General features: G+C 42.8%; 1 protein-coding gene across 7 annotated transcripts in view; it reads right to left on the reverse strand.

Moving 5' to 3' along the window:
* Frmd4a (FERM domain containing 4A) overlaps positions 1-27,852 on the reverse strand; it is a 526,608-nt gene that overhangs the window by 196,908 nt on the left and 301,848 nt on the right. The window lies entirely within an intron of this gene.

Genomic DNA, 27,852 nt, shown 5'->3' on the forward strand with positions numbered 1-27,852 from the left:
TCACAGAGTTCCCGGGAATTAACTTCCCTGTCAACAGGCTGGGAGGGCAAAATGGGTTGGGGAGTCCTCAGTCCAAAAAGAAAAGAAAAAGAAAAAAAAGGAAAGGAAGAAAGGAGGAGGGAGGGAGGAGAAGGAATAGAGAAGGAGACAGGGAAAGAGTGTAGACAGACAGAGAGACACAGGCTGAGAAAATCCTCACCAAGAACAATAACCAATTCACATTGTGCGTCTAAATGTTTATTGCCTGGGGAGCTCAATTTGCTTTAAACACATTTTTTCCCTCCCAGAATTGTCAAAATATAGTTGATAAAATAAAAGGAACAGCAGGAGCAGCACCCACTTAAAAAAAAAGAAAGACATTTCAGGATTAAAATCTTTCTCTAGAATCCACCCATCTCTTGAGTTCTAATTTATGTTCATCCATTCCAATGTATGCTCATCTGTCCCCAGGGCCAGAGGTGGTTTCTCCATGCAATCCTCTGGTGCATGGGAGTCCGGTACTGACAGGCAGGTGCCATTGCCAGGGAATAGGCAGGGAAGACTTGCAAAGTTTGTCACGAAAAGACATCTCTCACTTTCCACCTTCTTTCCAGACATGGGCAGTGTAATCTTTCCTAAGGATCATTGATTTAAAAAAGAAAGAAAAAAAAAAAAACTTCTGACAGTTCAAGAGATCTCATTAGCAGTAGAAGTGCGGGGTACGGTTAGTACCAGACAAAAGCAGAACACCAAAGTTAAGGGTCATGGATCTAATTTCAGGCTGTCAGGATCATGTGGTCAAGGCTGGAGACCTTGACAATGATCTAAATGAGTGTAACCGGAACCTGGGTTTGAATCTGATTTTTCTGTACTTTTGGAGCTCTGGAGGGCTTCTTCCAATGCAAAGCCCGATTCCCAATACAATTAAAACGCATCTCCTTGTAGTGAAAGACCCCCAGAGGGAGTATCAACTTTTCATTTTCTTTTCTCTTTTGTCTGGGCATTGAACACAAGACCTCACCCATGCTGAATGACATTACTAGTTGTCAGAAGCAGGCTGCTTCCACCTCTGATCTGTTGGGACAGCGACCCTGAGAAAATGTTCAGACTTCCAAATACTTCTCAATTTCCATCATCTAGAAGGGGTTGGATCCTATCTTCATCAGGCCTCCTGGAGTCTTCAGTATGCCCTACACCATCCCATCCACAGGTCCTCTTTCCAAGTGTTTCCTTCTATCAGACAGCACATACCCCGCAGCCTGGAAGGACAAGACGGGGAGGTCTCCCTTCTCTTTTCCTTTTTGCCCCTTCTCAGCCCCAAAGCCATCAACACCTCCTGGTGTGCAGTGTCTCTAGTTTTATGAAGTCCCCATCACCTTTCTCTGAATGTCACCAGAAGTTTCTAAAACAGGCTGTGCTCAGGGTTTCCTGGCCCTCAAGAATACAGGCTTTCCTCTTTCTGATGGTGCTCAGGACCAGGCCCTCCCAACTCACCAGTCTTGTCTTTTCCTGAACAACCCCTCCGGCTACATAATCACCTCCAGGTCCCCGTTTATGCCAGACGTTCCTCCATCCCTTATCACCTAGCACCTGGGACTGTAGAAACCCCTTGGATCATGTCATTGCTCTACTCAAAGCCAACAGTGCCCCAGCCTGTCTATCATCATCACATTTGTTCTCCTAGCACAAAGGCCTCAGCTCTGTCTTTGGACCACTCTCTTCCTGCCTGGAAGGCCCAGCTACCCTATCTGCCCTCCCCCAATCTTGATGGGGCTGGATCCTTGTCAGCCATCAGTTCTTGACACCCATGCTTCATCCTGTATCCCCTTCCCGGATGGACCTTGTCCAGGTCTCCGTTGAAGCAGAGGTCTGCTTATTTCCCTCTCAGCACGCATAAGACCCCAGAATGTGCCTCCCTGGAATGTTCCTTTGTTGGTCACATTCTGAAATGGCCATTCAGAGAAGCAGGGGACACACTGAAGACTGCCCTGCATCCTGGGAAGACTATCAGAGATCTCGCTGCATAGGCAGAGTCTTTGCCAGGCTCCTGCCCCTTTTGTGGGCTGCAGCTGCAGGGCAGATTTGCATTGGCTCCTCCCCTTGCCCTTCTATGACCCTTGCCACTTTCCTCCAGGGTCTCAATCTCTCCTGTGGTATATCAGCTTCCACCGGCAAGCTCTCCTTCCAGCCTCTTACTATGCACTCTGGCTCCCATGATAAGCTACCTAATAAAATCTGTATGTTTTCCCCCCATGAATTATCTCTTGCTAGTTCATTTCATACACTAAAAGTATCAAAACTCATTTGGAACAGTGAAAATTTAAGTGTGTATACTAAACTGTGATTGATGTCCATAGAATGTCTTCAGGACACAAACTGGTACCAGACTACCTGAGTTCAAATCTTGCTGTGGTCACCTTCTCCTAGCTAGACATCCTGAAGTGAGTTTCTTAACCTCTCTGTGCCTGTAGGAAATGGGGAGAATAGTTCTGCCTACCTCACAGGGGTGAGGGTTAGATGAGTTAGTATATATAAAGCAATTAATTCTGGCAAGCAGGGCCTAGATATATTGAGTGTGTGATTATCTTTATACTCTTTATTGTTTCCACTCTTTCCCTATGGCCTGGATTTGGTACCTGGCTTCAGATTGCTTTATCCCCTAAGCCTTTTGTGTGGGGCTTGGATTATAAATGGAAAAGACTATTAAAATGAACTCCAAGGAATGGAAACAAGAGGTTTCTTCTTGTTGTTTCTGTTTTCTTTTTGTCTTTTTTTTTTTATCTGTCTTTGGGAGGGTAAGGAGGAAATGGAGAGACAAAGGGTGAACAAATACAGCAGTGCTACTCACTAGACATTATGTTGAGAATGAACTGTACGACTTGTGGGTGGGGCTGGGAAGGAAAAACTGGGAGAGAGTAAGGGAAGGGGTGACACTGTCCAAAAAGAAATGTACTCGTTACCTGATTTATGTAACTGTAACCCCTCTGTATATCACCTTTATAATAACAATTTAAAAAAATGGAAAAGAACTATGAGAAGAGCCAGGCTCCAGTGGCTCACGCCTGTAATCCTAGCTACTCAGGAGGCTGAGATCTGAGGATCACGGTTCAAAGCCAGTCCGGGCAGGAAAGTCCATGAGACTCTTATCTCCAATAAACCACTAGAAAAAAAGAAGTGGCACTGTGGCTCAAGTGGTAGAATGCTTGCTTTGAGCTGAAGAGCTGAGGGACAGCGCCCAAGCCCAGAGTTCAAGCTCCACGACTGACAAAAAAAAAAAAAAAAAAAAAAAAAAAAATTATGAGAAGAAAAACTATTTGAGGGGCTGGGAAGGTGGCTCAGTGGTAAAGTGCTTGCCTTGCATGCTTGAGACCCTGGGTTCGATTCCTCAGCACCACATAAGCAAAAAACAAAGAAAAAAAAGAAAAACTATTTGAAAAAGTTTGACGCACAAAGACAATCAGCTACGGTTAAGTTTAGATGAAATAATATTCAAACCTAAGTTAATGGAAAGTTAATGAATGAATATCTGAAATAAATTAATGGTTTTTCCTTAGAGTTCGCAGATGTAAAGCTCTGCTAGATAAAACTCTAATTGTTTGTTCCCTTGAAAAGTAGCCAATCCCACTACTCAGGATGCAGCCAGTTATGTGCAAAATAGATATTAAGATAGGCCTGAGGAGCCTGGTGCTGGTGGCTCATGCCTGTCATCCTAGCTCCTCAAGAGGCTGAGATCTGAGGATCCTGGTTCAAAGCCAGGTTGGGCAAGAAAGTCTGTGAAATTCTTATCTCCAATAACCAGAAAAAAACTGGAAGTAGATGTATGGTTCAAATGGGAGAATGCTAACTTTGAAAGAAAAAGCTATTTATAAGATGATTTCTTTGTTTCTTTGTATGTCCCTCCACCATAGTACAACCCCTGTTTTCACTGTATTTGCTGTTGGTATAATTCATGGAGAGGAAAGGAAAAACAAATTGTTTAAATAGGGATACAGGTGGACCCATTGCAACAATGAGATGTACAAGACGCTATGTTGAAAAACGAACTTTACAACTTTGGCAGGGGGTAGGGGGGTTGGGGGAAGGGGGGTGATGGGGGGGAGGTGGAAAGGGATGGGAAGGGGAAACAAAGGAGGAGGCAACAATGCTTGATAAGAAATTTACTCATTACCTTGTCCATGTAATTGTAACGCCTCTGTACGGTATTTTCACAACAACAACAACAAAAAAGAAAAAGCTAACAGACTAGTGCCTGGGCCCCAAATTCAAGCCCTAATTCCAGCATGTGCGTGTGCATGTGTGCACACACGCACACACCCACCCACAGAGTCTTCATTTCCCCTCATGCTTTGTTTTTACCTTTAAAAATAGTCATTAAATTTTTCTGAAGCAACAGTTGAAACCAGCAAGAGAACAGAAGACAACTATTCATAAACCACTAGTTGTGAGATTATAATAAGCAGTTATCCAAGAGGTTTCTGTTAGGTGCTTTTTAGAAAGATGGGCTCATTGGTATGGATAATATGCAAATGACCCTAAGCCATGGCATCTCACGGAAGAAGACAGACAAGAATTGTGCCAGCCCTAAACCCTGTCCAGCAGTCACCACGAACAAGACTCCTGGAAGATGAGAAATCAGATATTCCATCATGACTGTAAAGTCACTTAAATCTTGTGGCAAAAAAAGGGAAAGAAAACCGCCTCATTTATCTACCTGTTTATGCAACTAAATAAAAGGCAAAAGATTTATACGATCTGAAGAGGAACCAGAATGTGTGTTTATGGAACTAAGAAGAAGACAGTTTTGGCTCAGAGCAATCAAATGAGGATGCATACAAATTATATGCCATGTCCTTAAAGTTCAGCACTTGTTCATCACATTGGATGCCCTAGCTTCTAGCCCTAGAACCAGAGAGAGTATTGCTAGAAACTGAAAGGCATATCAAAAGAGAAAAGTAGACCAAGTGCTTTGATAGGGATATAGTCAAAGCCTTTTAGGTACAAAAGATGAACATAAATCTATCCATAACATATATATGCTCTGTGATGAGATACAATGACAGAACACATTTTCCAAAGTGCCCTGAACACATTTGTGAACAGTCATGAGACAGGTATATTGCAAAAGCAGTTACCATCTCCTGTTCTTCTCTGAATCTGTGCCCTTAGCACTAAGGCTGTTGCAAAGTGATATCTCCAGATCAAGTCTGTCTTTCCCTTCTGTTGAAAGTAGGCGTGTCTTCTGACCTGCCTCAGCCAATGAAATGCACAAGGAGCAATAATATGCAGATTAAAAACTTGGGCCTCCATCCATCCTCATTTCTGTCTGATCCCATCTGATCTCTTGGACCACTGTCCAGCAGTTTTATGAATGAGCCTATTGGAAGATGAGAAGAAAGATGGACCAAAATATCTGTCTTGTCCCAGCCATGGTTTTGAGAGGTAAAAGATCCCAACCAATATCAGGAAAGCCACTTGTATGATTTGAGGCTGATCAGTCACACAAGGAAGATCAGAGCTAAGCTGGGCCTGAATTACCAAAATGCAAAACCATTAACTAAATAAGTACTGATTCTTTCAAGCTACTATTTTTTGCAATGATTTGTTAAACAGCATGATTAGCTGGGTAGTCATGCTAATTTGGAAAACAAAGCTGTTTATTATTCTCTATTCTAGTTTTTATTGTTTATTTAATCCTTTCCTTTACGTTTCATTTTTTCTTCTTTTTTCTTCCTTTTCTCTTTTCCGCCTTTCTTCTTTATGTTACTACATATATGCTGAAATCAGTGAATTTATCTTGATCTGTAAAAAGCTTGATAGAAAAAAATAACATACTTTTTTTTCATTGAAATATATGAATTTTATTTTAGCTTTTTTGCCAGTCTTGGAACTTGAACTCAGGGCCAGGGTGCTGTCACTGGGCTTTTTTTTTTTTTTTTCTTTTTTTCCGTCAAGGCTAATGTTCTACCACCTTAAGCTACAGCTCCAATTCCCATTTTCTGAGGGTTAATTAGAGATAAGAGTCTCACAGACCTTCCTTCCTGGCTGTCCTTAAACCATGATCCTCAGATCTTAGCCTCTGAGTAGCTAGGATTACAGGGGTGAGCCACCGGTGCCAGCTGAATGTTTTATTTAGTACATTGTCATCCAAAACCAACAAATACACCCTTCTCTGACAGATACACAGCTGCATTAAACCATTTTCCCTGTCTGTGGGCTGACAATTTATGTGCTAGTCATCAAGAACCCCATACTTGTAGGCCTCTGGGAGTGTCATGAAAAAAAATGTAGTGGTTTGAAAACTTGTCTTTTTAAGGAAATGTAAGAAAATGACAATTGCTTCTAAATTTTTACTTAAAAAAATAGCATTCTGAACAGATTTTGTCCTTCCTCTAGGGACAAAGTTGCTAAGTGGAGGTTTCAAATCCAGAGTTGAGCTATTTGTTTTATAGAAAAAAAATACAAAGACACTAACCACAGGCTCAAAAACTTTCCAAAGTTTGGAGGCATGGCTCAGGTCGTAGAGTGTGAGTCAGTGAGCGAAAGTGTCAGATCAAGGGTTTGAATCCTGGTCTTGGACACAAAAAGATAAAGAAGAATGTCAAATAAATAACAGTAAGAAGAGTGGCTCACGATGGCTTTTTTTTTTCCTCCAAAGTCAAACTTTTCATGGCTCTCCAGAACAAAGCAAAATGAAGTGCGTTTTGTTCTTGCAAATGGTAAGATCACTTTCCAGAACTAAAACTCCACATGTGAGATGTGAGCACAAAGGGTTTCTAGAGAACAATGAGGTGTGTGTGTGTGTTTTTTTTTTTTAGTTCTAGGTTTGGTTCATGTTCTCCAAGCCAGAGTTTTGGGGGTAAAAGTTAAGAAATACATCTGCTACTGTATAAGTGCACTGGAGCAGTTCTAGATGCCCAAGAATTTAAGAGATTGATGGCTGGGTCAACTTGTTCATCAAATGCAAGAACACTTTTTTTTTTAAACATTTTGCCCTGTGCTGTTAGATAGCATCACAAGGAATCCCGTTGGGGGTGGGGGAAGGGAGGGCTGGACCTTGTATTCAGGATATTGCTCATTATTTGCAATAAAGACAGTAGAAACAAGCTAAATGCCCATAGAATGATGAATGGCTAAATGAGATATAACCTCTCTTGATGATGGAATATTATTCAGCTGCAACTAAGATGCTGATATATACTATGATGTAGATGAGCCTTGGCTGCATGCTACCAAATGAAAAAAAAAGTCAGGTAGACCATATATTTATGATTCCATTCCTATGAAATGTGTACAATAGATAAATCTACCTATAGAGAAAGGAAATTGCCTGTCCTTGACAAGGTGGTAATGAATGGCATAGTTTGTTCTGAAATTGATTGTGGTGATAGCTGTTTTAATCTCTGAATATACTAGAGATCACGGAATTACATACTCTAAGGGGTAAATTGTATGGTATGTGAATTATATCAGTGATAATAGTAGTTATTATGACAATTACTAATATTACTATATCTAATATACATTATATTACTACTATATTATCTATCATATTGTTGTTATAATCAATGATATGCTAATTCCATCTCACCTTGCCTTCAGTAGGCCATCACTATCCCAGCTCTAGGGCATTGGTTTGCTCTTCTCTTCCATAAGATGCTTGGGGCTGGAGGAATTTGTAAGTATTAAAGGTCTATAGATGTTCAAAAGTGGGGCTAAGTCAAATCCCCTGTTGATGATCCTTAGTCTTTGATTTAACAGCGCATTAGTGAGACTCTCCAAGATGTGAGGCACCTGTGTTAGCAGGGAGGCTAAAGTTAGGGCCCTCTGACCTGGGCATTCCATGGGGGGCTGGTGAACCACGGCCTATTAGATAGGAATAAGCTGGGGAGGACGGAGGAGACAGCAGAGGCCTCTGAAGGACATTTGTCATGAGTGGAAAAGAGCCACGGAGGGAGTTTGGTTGGGACAGCCATGGACCCATTGCCTGAGGCAAAGACACAGTAGAGGCCACCACTCAAGGCCTGTCAAATGGCTCAGCAGGAGACCCTGCTCTCTCCAAGAAGGGGAAAAGTTGAGGAGATGCCCCATGTTGCCTGGAGCTGGGGGTGCACACTAGCCTCATTTCCTCTTTCCAGGGCCATGTGGTACAGTGTCCTCCGGTTTCTCATGGGATGCTTCGGGACAAGGATGGAAATCAGTGCCCTTAGCATAGACACATCCATAGTTGGTAAAAAAAGAACCGCCAACAAAAGCCATGGCACCATGAGGAAGGTAACTAATGACTAACAAATCCAGCGTGTGAGAAATGACAGGATCGGTATTGCCGACACTATCATAAATCATCACTATTGATGAATAAGGCCAGTAACAACAGTTATAATCTAATAAGAGCTTCATTGGTTTCTGCTTACCACAGGTCCTAGGGCTGCTTTTTCTCTTTATTAATTTCTTAGCCAAACTGATGAACTATATCTTTTTGGTAGTACTGCGGTTGAACTCAGGGCCTCATGTTTGCTGGGTTCTATTAGCCTTTTTTTTTTTGCTCCTGTTATTTTTTCCAGTAGCATCTTGCATTGAACCTGAGCAAATCTGGACCACAATCTTTTTCCATTTATGCTTCCCATGTAGTTTAGATGACAAGTACCTATCACCACCCCTGCCTTGGTTGTTGAGATGGAATCTTGCCTACTTTTGCCTCAGTCCAAGCCTCAGAACCAAGAGAATAGTAATAGTAATAATAATAATAACAAAAAGCAGGAAGCCTAGCGAAGCTCAATCTCCACGCTGATTTTGGTATGAAGTCTCTCATGCCTTGTGACCTTGTCCCAGTTTGTCACCCACGCTGATCATCTTGGTCCCCACTGGAGACTTGGCACCACACCTTGGGTTTGCTTTCTGCCTTTCTCCTTGGACCATTCATGCGGTCCTCCACCTCAGAGGCTCTGGGGCCTCACTTTCTTCCCTGTCCTCTACATCTACTCATGGCACAGCCCTGCCAATCACTGGCTGGATTTGGAAGATCCTAGCAGGTCAAGCAAGGCCATTATTGATCTGCAGGGAATGCCCAGTGTACATGCCCTTTGATGGCTTAGAAACACTGCTATGATTGTCTATCACAGGTTCTTGCCTGTGATCCTAGCTACTCGGGAGGCTGAGACTGAGGATCATTGTTCAAAGCCAGCCTGGGCAGGAAAGTCTGTGAGACTCTTATCTCTAATGAACAGCAAAAAGCCAGAAGTGGAGCTGTGGCTCAACGGGTAGTGTTAGCCTTGAGTGAAAAAGCCAAGTGAGAGTGTAAGGCCCTGAGTTTAAGGCCCAGTACCAGCACGCACGCGCGCGCGCGCGCGCACACACACACATACACGCACACACACACACACACACACTCACTCATTGAGTATCTCACAGGCCCCAACACTTAATCTAAATGCCACACACACCCCATAAGGACCTTTGAGAGATAGTATTGCACCCATTTTACAGAAGAGAAAATTAAGACTTAGTACCTTGCCCAAGGTTGGCTCAGTGAGTGATCTCTAGATGCTTCCATTGTTCTCTCCAGAGAACAATGCTAAATTGTTCAGTACATAGATGTTGATTTTTTTTTGCTTGTTTGTTTGTTTGTTTGCTTGCTTTTAGGGAATGAAGATAGATATTCCATGCATTTTTGAACAACAGGCCCTAGCCATTCAGGATGAAAGGTCTACTTTTGACAGGACTGCTTTGAAGTTTTTATATTGGATCATTTCTAAGTCAAAAAAGAAAGAAAGAAAGAAAGACTCACCCCAGTGAGCCTAGAGAATTCTTGGCTTTCAACATAGTATTTTAAACATTCAGGGTAGGAGGAATGGCTTGTGGTTCTTTTGTGGTACTGAGGATTAAATTTAGGATCATAGACTTGTTCTACCACTTGAGCCACTCTGTTTCTTCTCTTCAGATAGATTCTTGGCTAATTTTAACTGGGGTGGCCTTTGACGTCAATCTTCCTACCTCTGCCTTCCATGTAGTTGGGGTTACAGCATATGCTGCTAAGCCTGAGCCCTTCTGTAATGCTTTATAAAGACTCATCACAAAGAAGTGGCTTGTCCAGATAATGATGCAGGCTGCAGCAGCTGGTAGCTTGGGGCATGAGTCAGGGTTGGTAAACACAAATGGCTGAGCTTACCATTACTGATAGAGTAGCAAGACTCTCCAGTTTTATCCTAATCATCTCTTTTCTTATATTGTAATGCTAGATGCATATTTTTATTTAATAACAAACACACTCTGTGCTTTGATTCTCCCTCCCCACCTAGACTACTGAAAACATCCCAGCCAATCAGGAACGGTAATGAGCAAGCGTCATGAAAGAGTGATGCTAAGCAGGACACAAAGACAGCAGCTTGGCCATCTTGGTCTCTTGTTGAAGGGTTGATGCAGGTGACCTCCCCACTGTAGGCAGAGGGGACAGGAAGCCTGGGCTACAGCAGGGCAGCAGGTCTCCCGGGAAGTGAGGCCTTGGCTGAGCTGTCCATCAGCGTCTGCCTCTCATTTTATTGTATCTATCATCTATCCACTAAATGTGGTGGTGGTTAGTTGGATATGGTCATTCTGTGAAGGCCTGTCTTCTTCTCTTTTGGTGCCTTGAACAGTACCACATACAGAGTTCAGTCAGTCTTTGGGGGGTGAAGGAAAGACACATGGTGTCTTTAGACTGAGTAAACCTCATTCCATCCCCCAGCTCGGATCCTGGGAATTAGCAGTCAATGCCTTCAGAGGATTTCAGGAACCAGAGCTTTTGTTTATTCCTTTAACTAGTTCTTAGTGAGAATCTATTCTTTGTTATAGAGATCAGTGAAGAATACTGTAAAACAAACTGGGCATGGTAGCACATGCCTGTAATCCCTTCTGACTGTGGCAAGAGGGTTATGAATTCCAGATCAGCTTAGACTACATAGCAAGATCATGTATTGAAAGAAACAATAAACAATAGTAAACAGAAAGCAAGAAGAAAAGGATTATTATAAAACAAAGCAAAATGGACTTTGTTTAAAAAATGTCAGAATATAGACATAAAAAATAATAATGTGGCAGAAGGGACTGTTGAGGGGAGCAGTAGGTAGGGGGACTGGAAGTGGGGGTGAATATGACCACTGTATACTCTGTGTATATGTGGAAGTAACATAATGAAACCCACTAACACAAAAACAGAGGCAGGAATGGGAGAAGGGAGACAAGGTAAAAGTCATAGAAGGTGTGAATTAGAACAGATCATAATATATTCATGTGTGGAAATATCCAATGAAACCCTTTTGTACAATTAATATACACTAATGAAAAAATTTTTAAAGCTTAAAATATAAGCATACACACACACATATATTTATTTTATCTATGTTACCTATTTGTGCTAGTACCAGAACTTGAACTCAGGGCCTGTCTTCTCATTCCGCTTTTTGCTCATGGCTGGTCCTCTACCACTTGAGCCATGACTCTGGTTCTGACTTTTGCCGGTTAACTGGAGTTAAGAGTCTCTGATACTTTTCGGCCTCAGCTGGCTTTGAACCAGGATCCTCAGATCTCAGCCTCCTGAGTAGCTAGGATTACAGACCTGAGTCACTGGACCTCCAGCTCATATTATTTGTGCTGTTCTCATTCCTGATTCACTGCCAAATCATCCTCTGTGTGACTTCACAGCTGCATTCAAAACTCTTACACTTACTTTTTTTTTTAATTTTGGGATTCATCTTGATTTGCACAGAGGCATTGCTTAGAAACTGAGGACAAGTTATGTTCTCTCCCATTTTCTTTCATACTTGCTTCTCCACTAAGTGCTATTTCTTAAGATGATGGAGTCTCACAGATGGACGGACTGTGGTTGATGTATGCATGTGCGTGGGGTGCGTGGGGGAGGGGCAGGAGGCTCCTTGGCAGGAATTAGGGGTGGGGTGATGGTAAGGGTTGGGGGGAGGCCTGCTCTAGCGTGGTCAGCTTTAAATGAGCCTGTTCGCGACTTTGTTTATGCCGCAGTTGGGTGTCGTTCTACTCGGGAAGCTGTTCATTCATCATCGTGCTAATGAGTTAATAAGTACCTAGATGCCTGTATTTTCTAATGATGCTGCCTGTTCCTTCTGGGCGGTAATGGCATAAACGATTTGAAAAGAAGAGTTCAAGAGAGAAAAAATAAAACAAATTAAAAGAACAAAACCCCAGAAACCTCAGAAATCCATTTGTCCTACGACCATTTCAGAGTTACATATCATCACTAAACTTAGATGACAGAAAATACTACCAACAGACATATATATGTAATTGCTTTATATGAGTATAATGAGGCACAGCAATTAAGCAAAAAAAATCCTACTTCAAAATTCAAAATTTGGTCTTCTTTTTAAAAAAAAAAATTGAAAGTAGGCCCTGTCTGAGTGATATGGTTTATATAACAACATAAGGACCATCAAAAGAAGCCAATGGAAACCTGAACACACTCTCCCTCTCTCTCTCCCTCCCTACCTCCCTCCTTCCCTCCTTCCCTCCCTCCCTCTCTGTCTGTCTGTCTGTCTGTCTGTCTGTCTGTCTCTGTCTCTGTCTCTTTCTCTCTCTCTCTCTCTCTGTCTCTCTGTCTGTCTCTCTGTCTGTCTCTCTGTCTCTGTCTCTGTCTCTGTCTCTGTCTCTCTCTCTCTCCTGTCTCCAGTTCTTAAGAAGTTTCACAGCAATAGAGGAGGTCATCAAACATAAAGCAATAACGAAGCCACACCAAATCTGTATAAAACCAGGAAGACAGAAAGAAAGAAAAAGCCAGGCACTGTAGTATTCCTTTAGTGTTGTAGGCTTAAAAATACAGTGATATGGGGCTGGGAAGGTGGCTCAGTGCTAGAGCGCTTGCCTTGCATGCATGAGGCCCTGGGTTCGATTCCTCAGCACCACATAAGCAAAAAAGAAAAAACTGGAGGTGGGGCTGTGGCTCAAGTGGTAGAGTGCTAGCCTTGAGCTGAAGAGCTGAGGGACAGCGCCCAGGCCCAGAGTTCAGGCCCCACAACCGGACCCCCCCCCAAAAAAAAAAAAAAAACAGTGATAGGGTTTTAGTTGACTAGGCTGTCTTCACACCCAGGGCTCAAGGGATTCTTCTGCCTGTGCCTTTTGAGTGCTGGGATTACAGGGGTGTGCCACCGTGCCCAGCTAATACAGCAGTTTTCATTGGTAACAAATCTACTATGCTCCTCACTCTATTCTTCTTCTGTTGCAATCTGTACTCTGTACTCTTGTGTCCCCCGACACTCCCATGAAACTAACTCCTATTCCCTAATCACATTGGATATGATAGTATTGGGAAGTGTGTACTTCTGAAAGTCATCAGAACATGAGGATAGAGCTCTCCACGCAAAGCTAATCCCAGCTGCTTGGGAGGAGCTTAGCTCAAAGCTAGTCTGAGTAAAAAGACCTCATCTCAACTAACAAGTCAAATATGGTAGTGTGTATCTGTCATCCAGGGTACTTGGAGGCATAAGTAGGAGGATCCTGGACAGAGGCCAGCCCTGTGCAAATGCTGAAGATTCTATTACAAGAATGGAGGTCCTGCCAGGACTGAAATCTGTTCACACATTGATCATGGACTTCCAGACTCCACAAGAGTGAGAAATAAATGCTTACTATTTAAATCAGCACATCTATGGCATTTTTATAGCAGACCAAGTTGACTTAGTGACAATTCCTCTGTCATGATACGCACTGAAGAATTCTTTTTAAGCAGAGGTGCCACAAGAAACAAACAGACAGACAACAGTTAAAGGGTCTCAAGAACAATGCTAAGAGTGTGGAATTCCAAAGATAGAAGTATTTTGTAGAGCCAGAAAAGATGTATGTTATTTGATATATGGAATGGAGACCAGAGAGGTTAATGTACTTGTCCAAGGCCACACAGAGTGAGTGCTCACAGCAGACAAGTTATTGATTCTGCAAGGCTGGAGAAGATAGATCCCTACCTATAGGTAGTCTACAAGTGAAAATCTCTTTTCTGCCAGTCTTGATAGCAAGCAGGAGCTGCAAAGTACTGTTATATTATCCTCATAACAAGATCAAACTAGGAGATCACATTAACATCTTAGTATCTCGGTTAAAACTGCTTAAGATCTCAAGAACTTCAGCGCCTTGTAGCTTTCCTCCTCTTGTTTGCACAATGAACCATGGGACAGAGATGTTCTCTTTGTGACTTCTACTGATGACAGCCATGCCAGCAACAAACTGAAGACATTCAAATGGCAGGGCAGGCTTGCTGTGTGCTATTATATCCAACCATTCATTCTTGGGTTAAATTGTGTTAAAAGTGAGAAAATGGGATGATCCATAATAATATTGCAGGGTAATTGTGTACTTCCTGAAATACTAAGACTGGCACACCTACCTTGGGCACAGCGTAAACAGTGTGTAATTTTATCACTAGGGTCTGTTAGAGCAGAGGAGGAGAAGGAGAGGAGGGCGGGGGAGGGGAGAAGAGGAAGAAAGAGAGAGGGAGCAGGGGAGGGGGGAAGGGAGGGCCTACAAGTGAGGCCTTCTGGGATAACTCTATCCAAAAATACCTCTTCTAGAAGCATGTTTATGCATGTTTCCATAAGGAAAATAGATGATCAGGCTTTCCTTTCATTATAGGACAATCTGCCATGAACACGTGTGAATGAATGCCTTTGTTTTGCACATGCAGGCACACATGCATGCACACACAGGCACACACACCAGACATCCCAGTATGATACCATGTATATTATGTGATACTCTTGTTCTGATTAGCAAATTATTCAAATCAGGGAAGAACATAGATTTTACTTAAACCTTTTCTTTTTCTTTTGATGGTACTGGGGTTTGAACTCAAGAGTGTCTTGGTTGTTAGGCAGAAACGATCACTAATCTAGCATAGACGATGATCCACTTGTTGACACTTCTTGTACATGGAATGCAAGTGCCCAGCTCCTTCTGTTGAGATGGGGGTCTTGTGATCTTTTTAGCACAGGTGGGCCTGGAACTTCCATCCTTCTGATCAGAGCCTCATATGAAATGGAGATGGCAGGCTTGAGCCACTGGTTTAGAAAGTGAGGAGGGGGTGTCTCATGAGCTTGTTACTTGGGCTGGCTTTGAACTGATTTCTACCTCCTGAATAGACAGACTTACAGGCACGAGCTACTGCTGTCAAACATTCATGCAAAACCATAGGGGAAAAACTCACTATTAGGGGGCAGGGAAGGGACAGTGCAGGCTGTAGCTGACTGCTAAAAGCAGCAACTTTTGAGCCAGGTGCTGATAGCTCATGCCTGTAATTCCAGCTACTCAGAAAGGCTGAGATCTGAGGATCATGGTTCATAGCTAGCTAGGCCAGGAAAGTTTGTGAGAGTCTTATCTTCAACTAACCACCAAAAAGCCAGAAGTGGAGCTGTGGCTCATGTGGTAGAACAAAAGCCTCAGGCAAAAATAAATAAATAAATAAATAATAAATACATAAATAAAGCACAAGACAGTGCCCAGGCCTTGAGTTCAAATCTCAGTACTGTGGACATACACATGCACACAGCAGCAGCAGCAGCTTTGGAAGATCCTGAATCTGCTATTTCCTTAGTTTTATATTCTTTGTGAGTCCCACTAACATTCTATCCATGTTTCCTAGTCAGGAAATGGTTGCACACAACTTCTGCCTGGCTTACAGTATATCGATTACACCACAGTCAATCATCCTTTAAAATCCTTGGCCACATCACAGTAAACCCTGGTTCAAAGTCCTGCGGTGATTCTCCATTTGCCTAAGAGTGAAAGCTGAAGTGCACATGGGAACATAAACATACACAGTGGTTGGATCAAATCCTTCCTTCCTTTTTACTACCCCCTTTTTTCCTGTCATTGGACAATGACTACAAAAGTCCTATCTCCAGGCCAGTGAGCTGGTGCTTTTCTCTGCCTGCCTAGTAACTCTTTTTCCCCTGCTAGCATCTCTTGGGGGCATTAAGGATGTTTCTCAAAGAGAAGACCTCCCTGTCTCCAGTCTAAACAACTCCCTTTTCCTCTAGAACTCAGTCCTGCTCCATTGCCGTCCTTTTCTTCATGATATTTCCCATCAACCAACACAGTGTGGATGGATAGTCCTTTTTCTCCTGTCTACCCTGGGTCCTTCAACATGGCAACTTCAAGTCTGGGTGCTAGTGGCTCACGCCTGTAATCCTAGCTACTCAGGAGACTGAGATCTAAGGATCATGGTTGAAGTCAATCTGGGCAAGAAAGTCCATGAGACTCTGATCTCCAATAAACTACTTAGAAAAAGCCAGAAGTGGTGGTGGTGGGGGAGGGGGGGGGAGGATGGGAAGGGATGGGAAGGGGAAACAAAGGAGGAGGCTACAATGCTTGATAAGAAATATACTCATTATCTTGCCCATGTAATTGTAACCCCTCTGTACAGTATTTTCACAATAAAAAAAGAAAAGAAAAAGAAAAAGCCAGAAGTGGATCTGTGGCTCAAGTGGTAGAGTGCTAGCCTTGAGCACAAAGAGGTTCAGGAACAGTGCCCAGGCCCTGAGTTCAAGCCCTGGAACTGGCAACAACAAACAAACAAAAAACCCCAAACCAAAAAACCCAACAAACTCAAAAGAAAAAACCATGGAAACTTCCAGGAGAGTAGACATAGAATATATTTAATCTGATCTCTCTCCAGTATTTGAGGCCACTGGCATACAAAAGGAGCTCACTGGATAGTTCTTGAAAGAATAAATTCACAGAGAACACAACTGGACCCTTTTGCATTAGCTAGATTGTCAGTTTGCCGGGTGCATGGTTGTTGAGACTATGCAGTTACTTATTTTGTTAGCTGTTAAGTGGAGGAGGCACCTTTAAGGGCAGACACCTATATTAATGTACCTTTGAAGTGCCCTTTCATTTTTCTCCCTCCTGGGCTGAGTTATTGCAGAAAGCTGGACATGCCCAGAAGAGTTCTTGACACCATCCTTACGATGCAAGTTGAGCATGCACAATTTTCCTGTTTGAAAGATGCTTGAAAGATGCTCCATGATGTCGAGTTCTACATATGTAGTCCAGAAATGTGTCCGCCATCTTTCCTTCTTCAACTATGATTTTAAAATGAAGGTTGTCAGGTGTCTGTTTTAACTGGGCCTGTGCCCCTGAAGTACTTTCTTTTCTTTTTTTTTTTGGGGGGGGGTCCGGTTGTGGGGACTGGGCGCTGTCCCTCAGCTCTTCAGCTCAAGGCTAGCGCTCTACCACTTGAGCCACAGCGCCACTTCCAGCTTTTATTTTCTGCTTATGTGGTGCTGAGCAATTGAACCCAGGGCCTCACGCATGCAAGGCAAGAGCTCTACGCCACCTTCCCAGCCCTGAAGTACTTTCTTATATGAAAATCATGGCGCCCTGAAGAGAATCCATGCTTCCTTCCTTTGAGGAGGTATGGCTTTGGAAACAATGCCCATTGTCTTCCTACAGGTACTAGATGTTTTTTCCCTCCAATATTCTATTTGGGCTGTGCTTGTCTTTGGGGGGGGGGCTTTGCAGTCAGTAATATTTGCTTTCTACATTTTGTTCTTGGTTATTCTAACCAATTTCCCTCCAGAGTTACTATATACAAGAGGCAGAATGCCAAATGTTCTTCAATGTCAGTTTCTCTGCCTTCACCCAAACTCCATTTCATCTAGGAGTGGTTGTACATGACAACAATCTCAGCCAATCAGGAGGCTGAGAGAGAACTGCATGCTCAAAACCAGTTGGGCAACTTGGCAAAATTCTGATTCAAAATAAAACTTGACAAGGGATTGGGAATCAGTTCAGCATGTGCAAAATCCAGGCCTCAGTCCTCAGTATCAAAACAACAATAACAAAAACAAACAAAAAAGCAGTATCTCCAAACTCTTTTCTGTGTAACAATATATGCCTAGTGAGCATTTAAACACACTGACAAATTTTTCTTGTTTTAAAAGAACAGGTTTAGGAGAAGGGGAAAAACAAATCATTTAAATAGGGATGCAGGTGGACCCTTTGCAACAATGAGATGTACAAGTCGTTATGTCAAAAATCGAACTTTACAACTTTGGTGGGGGGGGCGGGGTGAGAATGGGAAGGGATGGGAAGGGGAAACAAAGGAGGAGGCTACAATGCTTGATAAGAAATGTACTCATTATCTTGCCCATGTAATTGTAACCCCTCTGTACAGTATTTTCACAATAAAAAAATAAAAAAAAAAATAACAGGTTTCTTGGTAGGTGACAGTGGCCCATACTTGTAATCTTAGCTACTTGGGAGGCTGAGATCTGAGGATTGCAATTCACAGTAAGAAAGTCTGTGAGATTCTCATCTCCAATTAACCATCAAAAAGCTGGAGGTGAAGCTGTGGCTCAAGTGATAGAGCACTAGCCCTGAGCACAAAAGCTTAGGGACAGCTTCTAGACCCTGAGTTCAAGCCTGGCACAAAACACCACCACCACCAAAACAAACAAACAAAACCCAAACAGAAAAACAAACTACCCAGGCTCCTTTTAGTCAGGTGCCCATGGCTCATGCTGCAATCTTAATTATGTAGGAGGCTGAGATCAGGAAGATCATGGTTTGTGGCCAGCAAAAGGGTAAAAGAGATTTCTTTTCAACCAGTAACTGAGCACAGAGATAAATTCCTATTATCCTAGCTACCTGGGAAGCTGAGAACAGGAGGATTACGGTTTCAGGATAGACTGGACACACTGTTAATTTTTATCTATTTATTTTTTTTTTTGCCAGTCCTGGGGCTTGAACTCAGGGCCTGGGCGCTATCCCTCAGCTCTTTAGATCAAGGCAAGTGCTCTACCCCTTGAGCCACAGCGCCACTTCCGGCTTTTTTCTTTTTTCTGTTTATGTGGTCCTGAGCGATCAAACCCAGGGCTTCCTGCATGCTAGGCAAGCGCTCTACCACTAAGCCACCTTCCCAGCCCTGGGCAAAATGTTTGTGAGACACCCATCTCACTGGAACAAGAAGAGTGGTGCATGCCTGCTATCTTCCCATTATGGCTGAAATCACCTCAAGACTATTTAAATATCTGATAAAAGTATAGCTAACAGGTACATTGTTATACTGTATTGCTTAAGAAATAGACAAAAAAGCCTACCAATTCAGTACAGATGCTGGTTTTTTGCTTTTTTTAAAAACAGGATCTTGCTATGTAGACTAGCCTGATCTTGAACTCATGATCTTCCAGCCTGCCTTAATCTCCTGAGTGCTGAGATTACAGGCATGCACCACTTCATACAGTAGTATAGATACAATTCTTTCAAACAAACCTTTTTTTAAAATTGCAGTTGGTTGAATCCACAAGGCAAAGCTCAAGAGTATCGAAGCAGAGCTGGGTGTTGATTTTCTGTTGAGAACAATCCTGTCTGACCCCCAGGAAGCATGGGAGAAGGAGAGGGAAGAGAAAGAGGGAAGGTAGGGGTGATTCCATAGACTGCTTTCTTTTGTCACAGCTATTGCTTAATGCCAAGGCAAGACTCAAAACAATTCTAGTCCCTAATACAAAGCAACACAATGGAAATGCCAAGAACCTGCCATCAACTTAGAAGGCAAAAGGTAAAGCAGAGAGGCCTGGATGTGGATTTGGAGGCTTCTGAACATCAGTTCCTACAAAGAGTAGCCTGAAGCACACTATTTCCTTTGTGACTTCTTGGGGTTTGACTGAAGCAATCATAAGGAAAGTCTGCAGCACTCATAGCTCATTGACAGTTTCTTTACTGCTCTGGGAGACAGTGTCCAAGCACCTATGGAATGAATGCTATTACAGTGAAAAAACAAACAGCCATCACAGAGTAACTTCTGGGCTTTCCATTTTGAGTTCTACGATGGGGTTTCCTATCTTTCAAAGAAGATCATGGGATGCTTTCTCAAATCCAGAGTTCAACTAGGCCTCCATGTAGGATTTCTGCTCAGACTGGGGTTCGAACAATTGCCTTCTCTACTCACATACAAAATCAGCCATTCAGAAAGACTGTAGAGGAAATGTCCTCTAGAATCTAGTCTTTCCCATGAATTTCTGCTTGAAGACTGATTTTTACAGCTTACTGAATCATATCGGAGCACCTGATTTTTCTTATGCCATTTAAGAATTTGAATTTCAATTGGATTCAGATGTTTAAGGGTTTTTTTTTTTTTGCTTTTCCTTTTCTCTGGCTATTGATGCTACTAGGAACCAGGGAAAGAATTTTAAAAAAACCTGCTCAGAGATATCCTCTGCATGAGGAAAAGATTAAGAGAAAGATCTTGATATTTCTATAGCTGTCTTCTTGTAAAAGAGAACTAACAGCAACCCCCATGCAAAGTCTGAAAGGTAAGCTGGAGATATTAAGAAATGTAACTGACTTTTTCCCCTTGGTATCATTTTTCTAGTGGTTTTCAGAATTATGAATTGCATTCATTATTCAAAATTCCAGCTCAGTGATCTATTAAAAAAAGAGAGAGAGAAGTTGAGTTGGAAGAAAATGATTATTCCTGACATATCTTTAGCTGATCTCACTCACAACTGAGTTCATTCTTCTCGCCTACTTAAAAATAAAAACTTATACCAAGTGCCAGTGGTTCACACCAGTAGTCCTGCCTACTTAGGAGGCTGAGATCTGAGGATAGAAGGTCAAAGCCAGCTCAAGTAGGAAAGTCCTTAAGACTCTTATCTCTAACCAGCAAAAAACTGGAAGTGGCGGTGTGGTTTAAGTGGTATAGCATCAGCCTTGAGTGATAAAGCCAAGCAAGAGTGTGAAGCCCTGAATTCAAGCCCCAGTACTGGCACCAAAATACTATTATTGCTACTACTGCTAATAAAGTGTAGTAAAATTTCCTAAACTTTGAATTCTAATCAGTGGAAACAACTTAATGTTTTGCATAAGCATTAAGATTAATTTTATAGTATGGCAAATCATCTGAATGCACATTTAAAAAGCCATGAAATGAAAAAACATAAAAATCTTTTCCAGGAGACAGACAGTTGCTTCTTAAATTTCAGTGCCCTAATTTCATGTCTTTTTCCCCTCTGGTGATACATGGAGGTGTATATTCTCTTAGCATCCTGCTTCATGGGTCCACACAGTGCTGAGGCTAGCTGATGGGGCTTAGAGGCAGGACACTGCTGGGAATATTTGCCATCTTTCTCCCTGTCATCCTCTCTACCCAGCGAGCACAGATGGCCTGGGGATACAAGTCTCAGGGACTTTCCCTAGTCAGAAAGAAACTTTTCCTTCCTGTCTATTCAGAGACGTGCCACTGAATAATGAGAAGCAGGAGCCCTCTTGGAATAATGTCACATGCAGTTTTTAATTGAGGCAGGTCTCCAATTTATTCCCAGCCTGATTGAGCATTGGGTGTTACATTAAAAATTGGTCCAAAAAGTAGTGGGACACGCTTGGGAACTTTCTCTTCCTGTGCCAAGCCGTTCTATTCGCCTCCCATTAAATTTTGTTATTAGTTGGAGAAATTTTGGGTTGATCAGCAGGCTACAAATCATTTTCAGGATGACAGCCTGCAGGGATTTATTGTTTTGAATTACCACTTGACATACAGAATGTAAAACTTCCATAATCCCAGACGGCATTTGTCCACTTCCCTCTCTTTCTCAATGCAATAATCGGAGGGCAGTCAGGAGACCTGCAATGTCTTCTCCAGGTTGAACTCTGGCTGAAGAGCTTCCTGAACTGCCAGCCTCAGGATTAAGCCTGCCTAGGTCTCCAGTCACATGTGCAGGAAAGGTGTATCTTTAAGATCATCAATAGTGGAGCCTGGCAAGGGGAAAAAGTGTTGTCACTTCTAAAGCAAACCCCCATTCAGGAGGATGAGACTTTTTTGCCAGGCAAACTGAGAACAACTGGTTGTAGCCCCTGGAGATTTCACCATCATTTTTTAGCAACATCCCTAGAGCTGGAGCCTCATTTCTAATACTGGCTATAAGTCATTCCCAAATGTGATCTTAGGCAAAATCTCCATCACTTTTGTACTTCATTAGCAGCAAACAAATGGCAGTACGGTCACCTAGGTAGATGGAAGTTAAATGGTCTATTCCTCCATTTGCTCATCTAGGCAATGGGTATAAGAAGCCTTCTCTCATGAGGTGGTTGTGAGGATTAAATTAGATGTTCCATGAAAATCACACCATATAGACATCACTGTGCAGCAAGTATTAGTGGTGATGATTATAATGATTACTATTCAACACCAGGACTATAGTGAGAATGAATTATTTTCTCCAATCCACCTACTTCCATTTTCTAGAATGAGAACTATGTGTTAGTTCTACACGTTTCAAGCATTCCAGTGGGCATGCCAGGTTGTCCACGGGGCTGCATTAGACTCTGGCTCCATTCCTCAGCATGCTCTGGTCTAATTGCAGACAGTTGCTGGATTCGGTGGTTTCTGTGGTCCTGGCTCACAACTCCAAAGAGGTGATGAGTGACGAGAGCAGATTCTGGCCACTATCTGCACATTCTAAGTGTTTGATAATGCTAGGCTATACTCGATAACCACGGTAGTGGCTTGTTCTGAACCCGTTTTTCAAGGAACCAGGAAGAAGCTGCAGACACATGGGTCCAGAGATATCCACGGAGACTTGGCAACATGACCCTAGGATTGTTTTATGATAGGGTAGGGTTGTCTCTATTGGGTGAATGGTGATTCTCTCTAATCTACAGACTAATTATATGCAAAGGGTGTCCTTGCCAGACAATTCCCAAAGGGGTCTGGGGGCGGGGGTGAAGGAAGAAACAGATAACCCAATTGCAGCAATCTGTAAAATGTCATGGGCAGTCGGGAGGCAGGGGTTAGGAACACTGATATAGGAAGACAACAGAGCAGAATTGGAGTAACTCTTGAATTGACATAGAATCCAGAATATCAGTTCTTAACCTGAGTTATGCTATTCCCTGGAAAGCTTTCTAAAAATTTAACTGAAGATTCCAGGTATGGGGCTGGGAAGATGGCTCAGTGGTAGTGCTTGCCTTGCATGCTCAAGGCCCTGGGTTTGATTCCTCAGCACCACATAAGCAAAAAGAAAAAAGCCGGAAGTGGCGCTGTGGCTCAAGTGGTAGAGCGCTAGCCTTGAGCTGAAGAGCTGAGGGACAGCGCCCAGGCCAAGAGTTCAGGCCCCACGACCGGACCCCCCCCCAAAAAAAAAGACTCCAGGTATGATAGCGTGAGGTGGGGATGGGGAAAGATAAAGTGATTCTTGGAGAGAGTTGGTGAGCCCCAGAGTGAAATGGAGGCCCACACAGGACTTGAACGCAGATCACCTGACCCCTAGCCCCAACTTCCTTTATATTTTATCAGTACTGGGGCTTGAAGTTAGGGCCTGGATACTGTCCATGAGCTTTTTTTGTGCTCAAAGCTAGCACTCTACCACTTGAACCACAGTTCTACTTCCAGAATTTTGTGGTTAAATGGTGAAAAGAGTCTCATGGATTTTCTTCCCTGGGCTGGCTTTGAACTGCGATCCTCAGGTCTAAGCCTCATGAGTAGCTAGGATTACAGGTGTGAGTTGTTGGCACACAGTTTAGCGCTAAGCTTTTTATATCCTCTTTCAGCCCCCTCTTCTGGGATGAATGGGAGTTTCAGGCCCTGAACTGACCAAATCCATTGTTCCTTGGCTTTGCCACAGTGCTGTGCCCCGTAGACCAATTGTACCCATGACCTTTGTCTCCAGTGATAAATAAAGGCTCCTTTCCAATACTTCTTGTGCTTTCCTCTGAGCTCAGAACAGCACATTTTACAATGGGTGTAACTGCCTCTTTCTGAGGGAGTTAAAAACAACCCAGTAATATAGGAACACAAAGACTGAGAATTAAGAAACAATATACAAAAAGCCTCTTTTTTTGTAGAATAGAGATTTCAACTCAGGTCTTCGTGCTTGCTTGGCTCACTTGTTCATGGCTGGTGTTTTACCACTTGAGCCACACTCATACTCTGTTTGCTCTTAGTTTGTTTTTCAGATATGGTTTCACACTTTTGATAAATCATAATCCTCGTACTTCTCCCTCCAGAGTACTTGGGATTACCAGTGTGCATCACCATGCTTATTTAATCACTGCAATTAAAGTATTTCTGACTATATTTAAAAGAAGGGTTGCAAAGTTATATATATATATATCCATATATAGATAGATAGATAGATATAGATATAGATATAAAATTTCTCCACGTCCCTGGCACATGACTCCCCCAGAGCATAACCAGAGGGGAACTAGATGTTTTCTAAAATTAGATTTGCTTAGGGTTGAAATTTTCTCTTGCAGGTCTTTTAGGTAAGCAGAAGATGATGTTTTTAACTTTTTAATTCAATTTTTTTATTGTTACTATAAAGGTGATGTTCAGAGGGGTCACCATTTCCTAAGTCAGCTAATGAGTACATTTCTTTTTGGACAATGTCACCCTTGATGATTGTAGTAATCTTCTGGTCAATGTATGTTACTTCTCTCCAGTACTTCTTCTCTTGGTGGCCCCTAATATGCACGGGGACCCCCAGGACTCAGGCAAGACAAAGCTGGTCAGAGAGGGGAGAGGCAGGTAGTGAGACAGAGCAGCTCATTCATAGGTACCATTGGGCAACACACCCAGGACTACCATCGCCACGGTACACTGCATGGAGATACACTACAATACCACTGTGCAAAAAACGAGCTACATCCAGAGTCACCCAAGGTGGTAAGGAAAACATTCAACCTGTTAGAGATGAAGATCTAAAAGATACGATCCAAAATAGTGCTCTAGGAAGATGGCACGCACTCTCTTTTGTGACAAATTAAACCTTTTACATACATACAAGAGTTCTGTGCTGAAGAATCACCGGAGAGGCTCCAGAAGGAGTGGGGAGAAATGTGGAAGGAGGGCTGGCAAGAGCTTGGCTTCAGGGATGCATAAATCCTATAGTGCTAGCACAAGAGAGGGAAGTGCAGGAAGGTGTGGACACGCTAGTTTCTGATTGTGTCAGCCAGCAGAACGCACAGAAAGAGCTACTCCTTTTAGGGTGCTGATTCTGGAATTGGGCTGGAAGTGTAAACTCTTGCCTCAACCAATACCTAGAGGGAAACTTTATTCATGGAGCTTCTGGGCTTAACTGGATAGCTGGAAGGATGGGCTAAAAGTCTCCTCCCCATCGATTTGAGACATTGGCTTCCCTCCCATATCCATTAACTGAAGGGGAGAAGGAAGCAAACTGCAGAGCCATCTCCTTATAGTCTGTGTGGAGTGCACAGATAGGAGGTTCCTGAGAGTATATGTTTCTCTTTCTCCTCCCCGCGCCCCGCACAACACCCCCCAAAAACTCCACACCTTTCACTTGCTGCAATAAAATAATCTATCCCTTTGCCACAAAAAATTTTAACATATATAGCATTAGGTTAGGTTGCTAAAGTGTATTGTGGTTTTGTTCCAGATCAACAAGGAACCAAATGCATGGTAATTCCCTCATTAAAAAGAAAATCCATGTCACATTATAAAGAGAACAGTGTATCTTAGGCCTTTTAGGCTGCTATAACAAAATGCCTTAGACTGGGTGGGTTAAAAAGAACAGAGAATTAGTGTTTACAGTTTTTGAAGCTGGGAAGCCCAAGATGAAGGTGCCAGCAGATTCAGCATCTGCTCTGTCTGCCTCCTAAGTGAATGCCTTTTTGCTGTGCCCTTACAGCATGGACTCACAAGGCAGGTCTCTGGAGTCTCTTATGTAAGCCCCCCACGAACTCATTACTCTCCAAAGTACCCACCTTCCCATACACCACCTTAGTGATTCATTTGTAACGTATGAATTTGGGTGACACAGATGTTCAGACCATAGCACCATGCAAGTTCAAGGCTACAGCCGCAGCCCTCATTTTAGAAGCCATACCAAGTGATTAATCTAGAAAGTCCCAGAACAATCTTCAGAAATGGCATCAGAGAAGACTCTTTTTAAAAAAATAAGGAATGCTATATTTTCCAGAGTATGCACACACAAGGTCATCATCTCTGCTAGTTTCCAACAATGAAGTGGATTCATTCAGTACCCACTGGGACCCTTGCTCAGCCCCTGCTACCTGTCAGGGTTCTGTCCTGAACTGTCACCCATCATCACACTGCATTCTTAGACCATCTGGGTGGATGCATGGGCACTGCCTGTCCCAAAGCCAAGAAGTTGAGGCTCAGGAAGTTCCATGATTCCCAGATGGTACTCACCCTGCGAGTAGGAAAAGTAGGAAACAAGACTCAAGCCAAGTCTGCCTAAGTTTCCCTTCCCTTCCCTTCCCTTCTCTTCTCTTTTTCCTTCCTTGCCTGCCCTCCTTCCATCCCTCCCATCCTCCCTCCTTCCTAATGGTAATAATTTCTCTCTCTCCTTCCCTCTCTCCCTCCCTCTCTCTCCCTCTCTCTTTATTTCTTTCCCTCCCTCCCTCCCTCCTTTCTCTTCCTCCCTCCCTCCCTCCCTCCCTCCCTCCCTCCCTCCCTCCCTCCCTCCCTCCCTTCCTTCCTTCCTTCCTTCCTTCCTTCCTTCCTTCCTTCCTTCCTTCCTTCCTTCCTCCCCCTCAATATGCCACTACAGGGGATTGATTTCAGGGTTTGGGCACTGTCTCTTAGCTTTTTTGCTCAAGGCTGGCACTCTATCACTTGAACTACACCTCCATTTCCACCTCCACTTTTCTGGTTAACTGAAGAAAAGAGTCCTGTGGATTTTCCTGCCTGGACTGGTTTCAAATCATGCACATCTGGGGTTGGGAAGGTGGCTCAGTGGTAGAGCGCTTGCCTTGCAGGTCCTGGGTTCGATTCCTCAGCACCACATAAGCAAATAGAAAAGAGCCAGAAGTGGTGTTGTGGCTCAAGTGGTAGAGCGCTAGCCTTGAGCTGAAGAGCTGAGGGACAGCATCCAGGCCCAGAGTTCAGGCCCCACAACCAGACCCACCCCCCCAAAAAAATCATGCACATCTTGAGTAGCTGGGATTATAGGTGTGCATCCCTGGCTAATTCTTGAGTCTATGCATTCTCTATCATCCCAGCCTGTGTTCCTTTAAATGTAATCACAGATAAAGCAGGGGGTATCTCTGGGGTTAGAGCAGACTCCACTAAGTTCTTCATTACCAAGCCACGGTTGGATTATGTAGTGGTGACGGGAGATGACAGTCTTGGTATTAATGAGTAAGAATCCTGAGGACTTTTGAACATCATACGAATGATGATTCATAGTGAAGAAGATAAAACCAACGTTTATAAAAAGGACTTAAAATTAAAATTTAAAAAGCTCTTCAATCTGTAAGTGAAGGGAGAGGAAGAGCCCCTAGTACCACGTGACCATAGAGAGATCTATCATCTGGCAAAGCTCTCTGTTGTAGCTATTGTAATACAACACTCGGACCCACCTCCTCGTCTCTCAATTCTAGTCTCTACTCTGTCTTACTTAAGCAGATTCTTGTATTTATTTCTTTTTACCTCTACTCCATGTTCTGTAGTTAAGAAGAGAAAGAAACCCTCTTGTAAAATAATGAAATAATTCACTTTTCTTTTGCAGTCTCATAAGTCATATGCCTCTTTGTGTATCCTTTGTGTTCACTTTGGAAGCAGTCTAAGTCTAAAAAAAATAATTTTAAGAGAAGTCTATTTACCCAGAGTTAAGCTGCCCACTGCAGATAATATTTTTTAATCTAATTTTAAAGACCTTGGAAAGATGGTATTAACTCTATCCATCATTATTAACTATGATCAGTACTAGAAAAACTTTTCTTATAGTTAGTATTCACGCTTTCTTTTTCATTTTCTTTTTTTATGCTGGTACTGAAGCTTAAATTTTGGGCCTCATGTTCTTGCTTGGATTTTTCACAGAAGGTTGGTGCTCTACCACTTGAGCCACAGCTCAACTTCTAGTTGTTTTGCTGGTTAATTGGAGATAGCTGTCTCACAGA

The sequence above is a fragment of the Dipodomys merriami genome, unplaced genomic scaffold (genome assembly GCF_024711535.1).
Source record: "Dipodomys merriami isolate MVZ:Mamm:240054 unplaced genomic scaffold, mDipMer1.0.p SCAF_4, whole genome shotgun sequence".
Lineage (NCBI taxonomy): Eukaryota > Metazoa > Chordata > Mammalia > Rodentia > Heteromyidae > Dipodomys > Dipodomys merriami.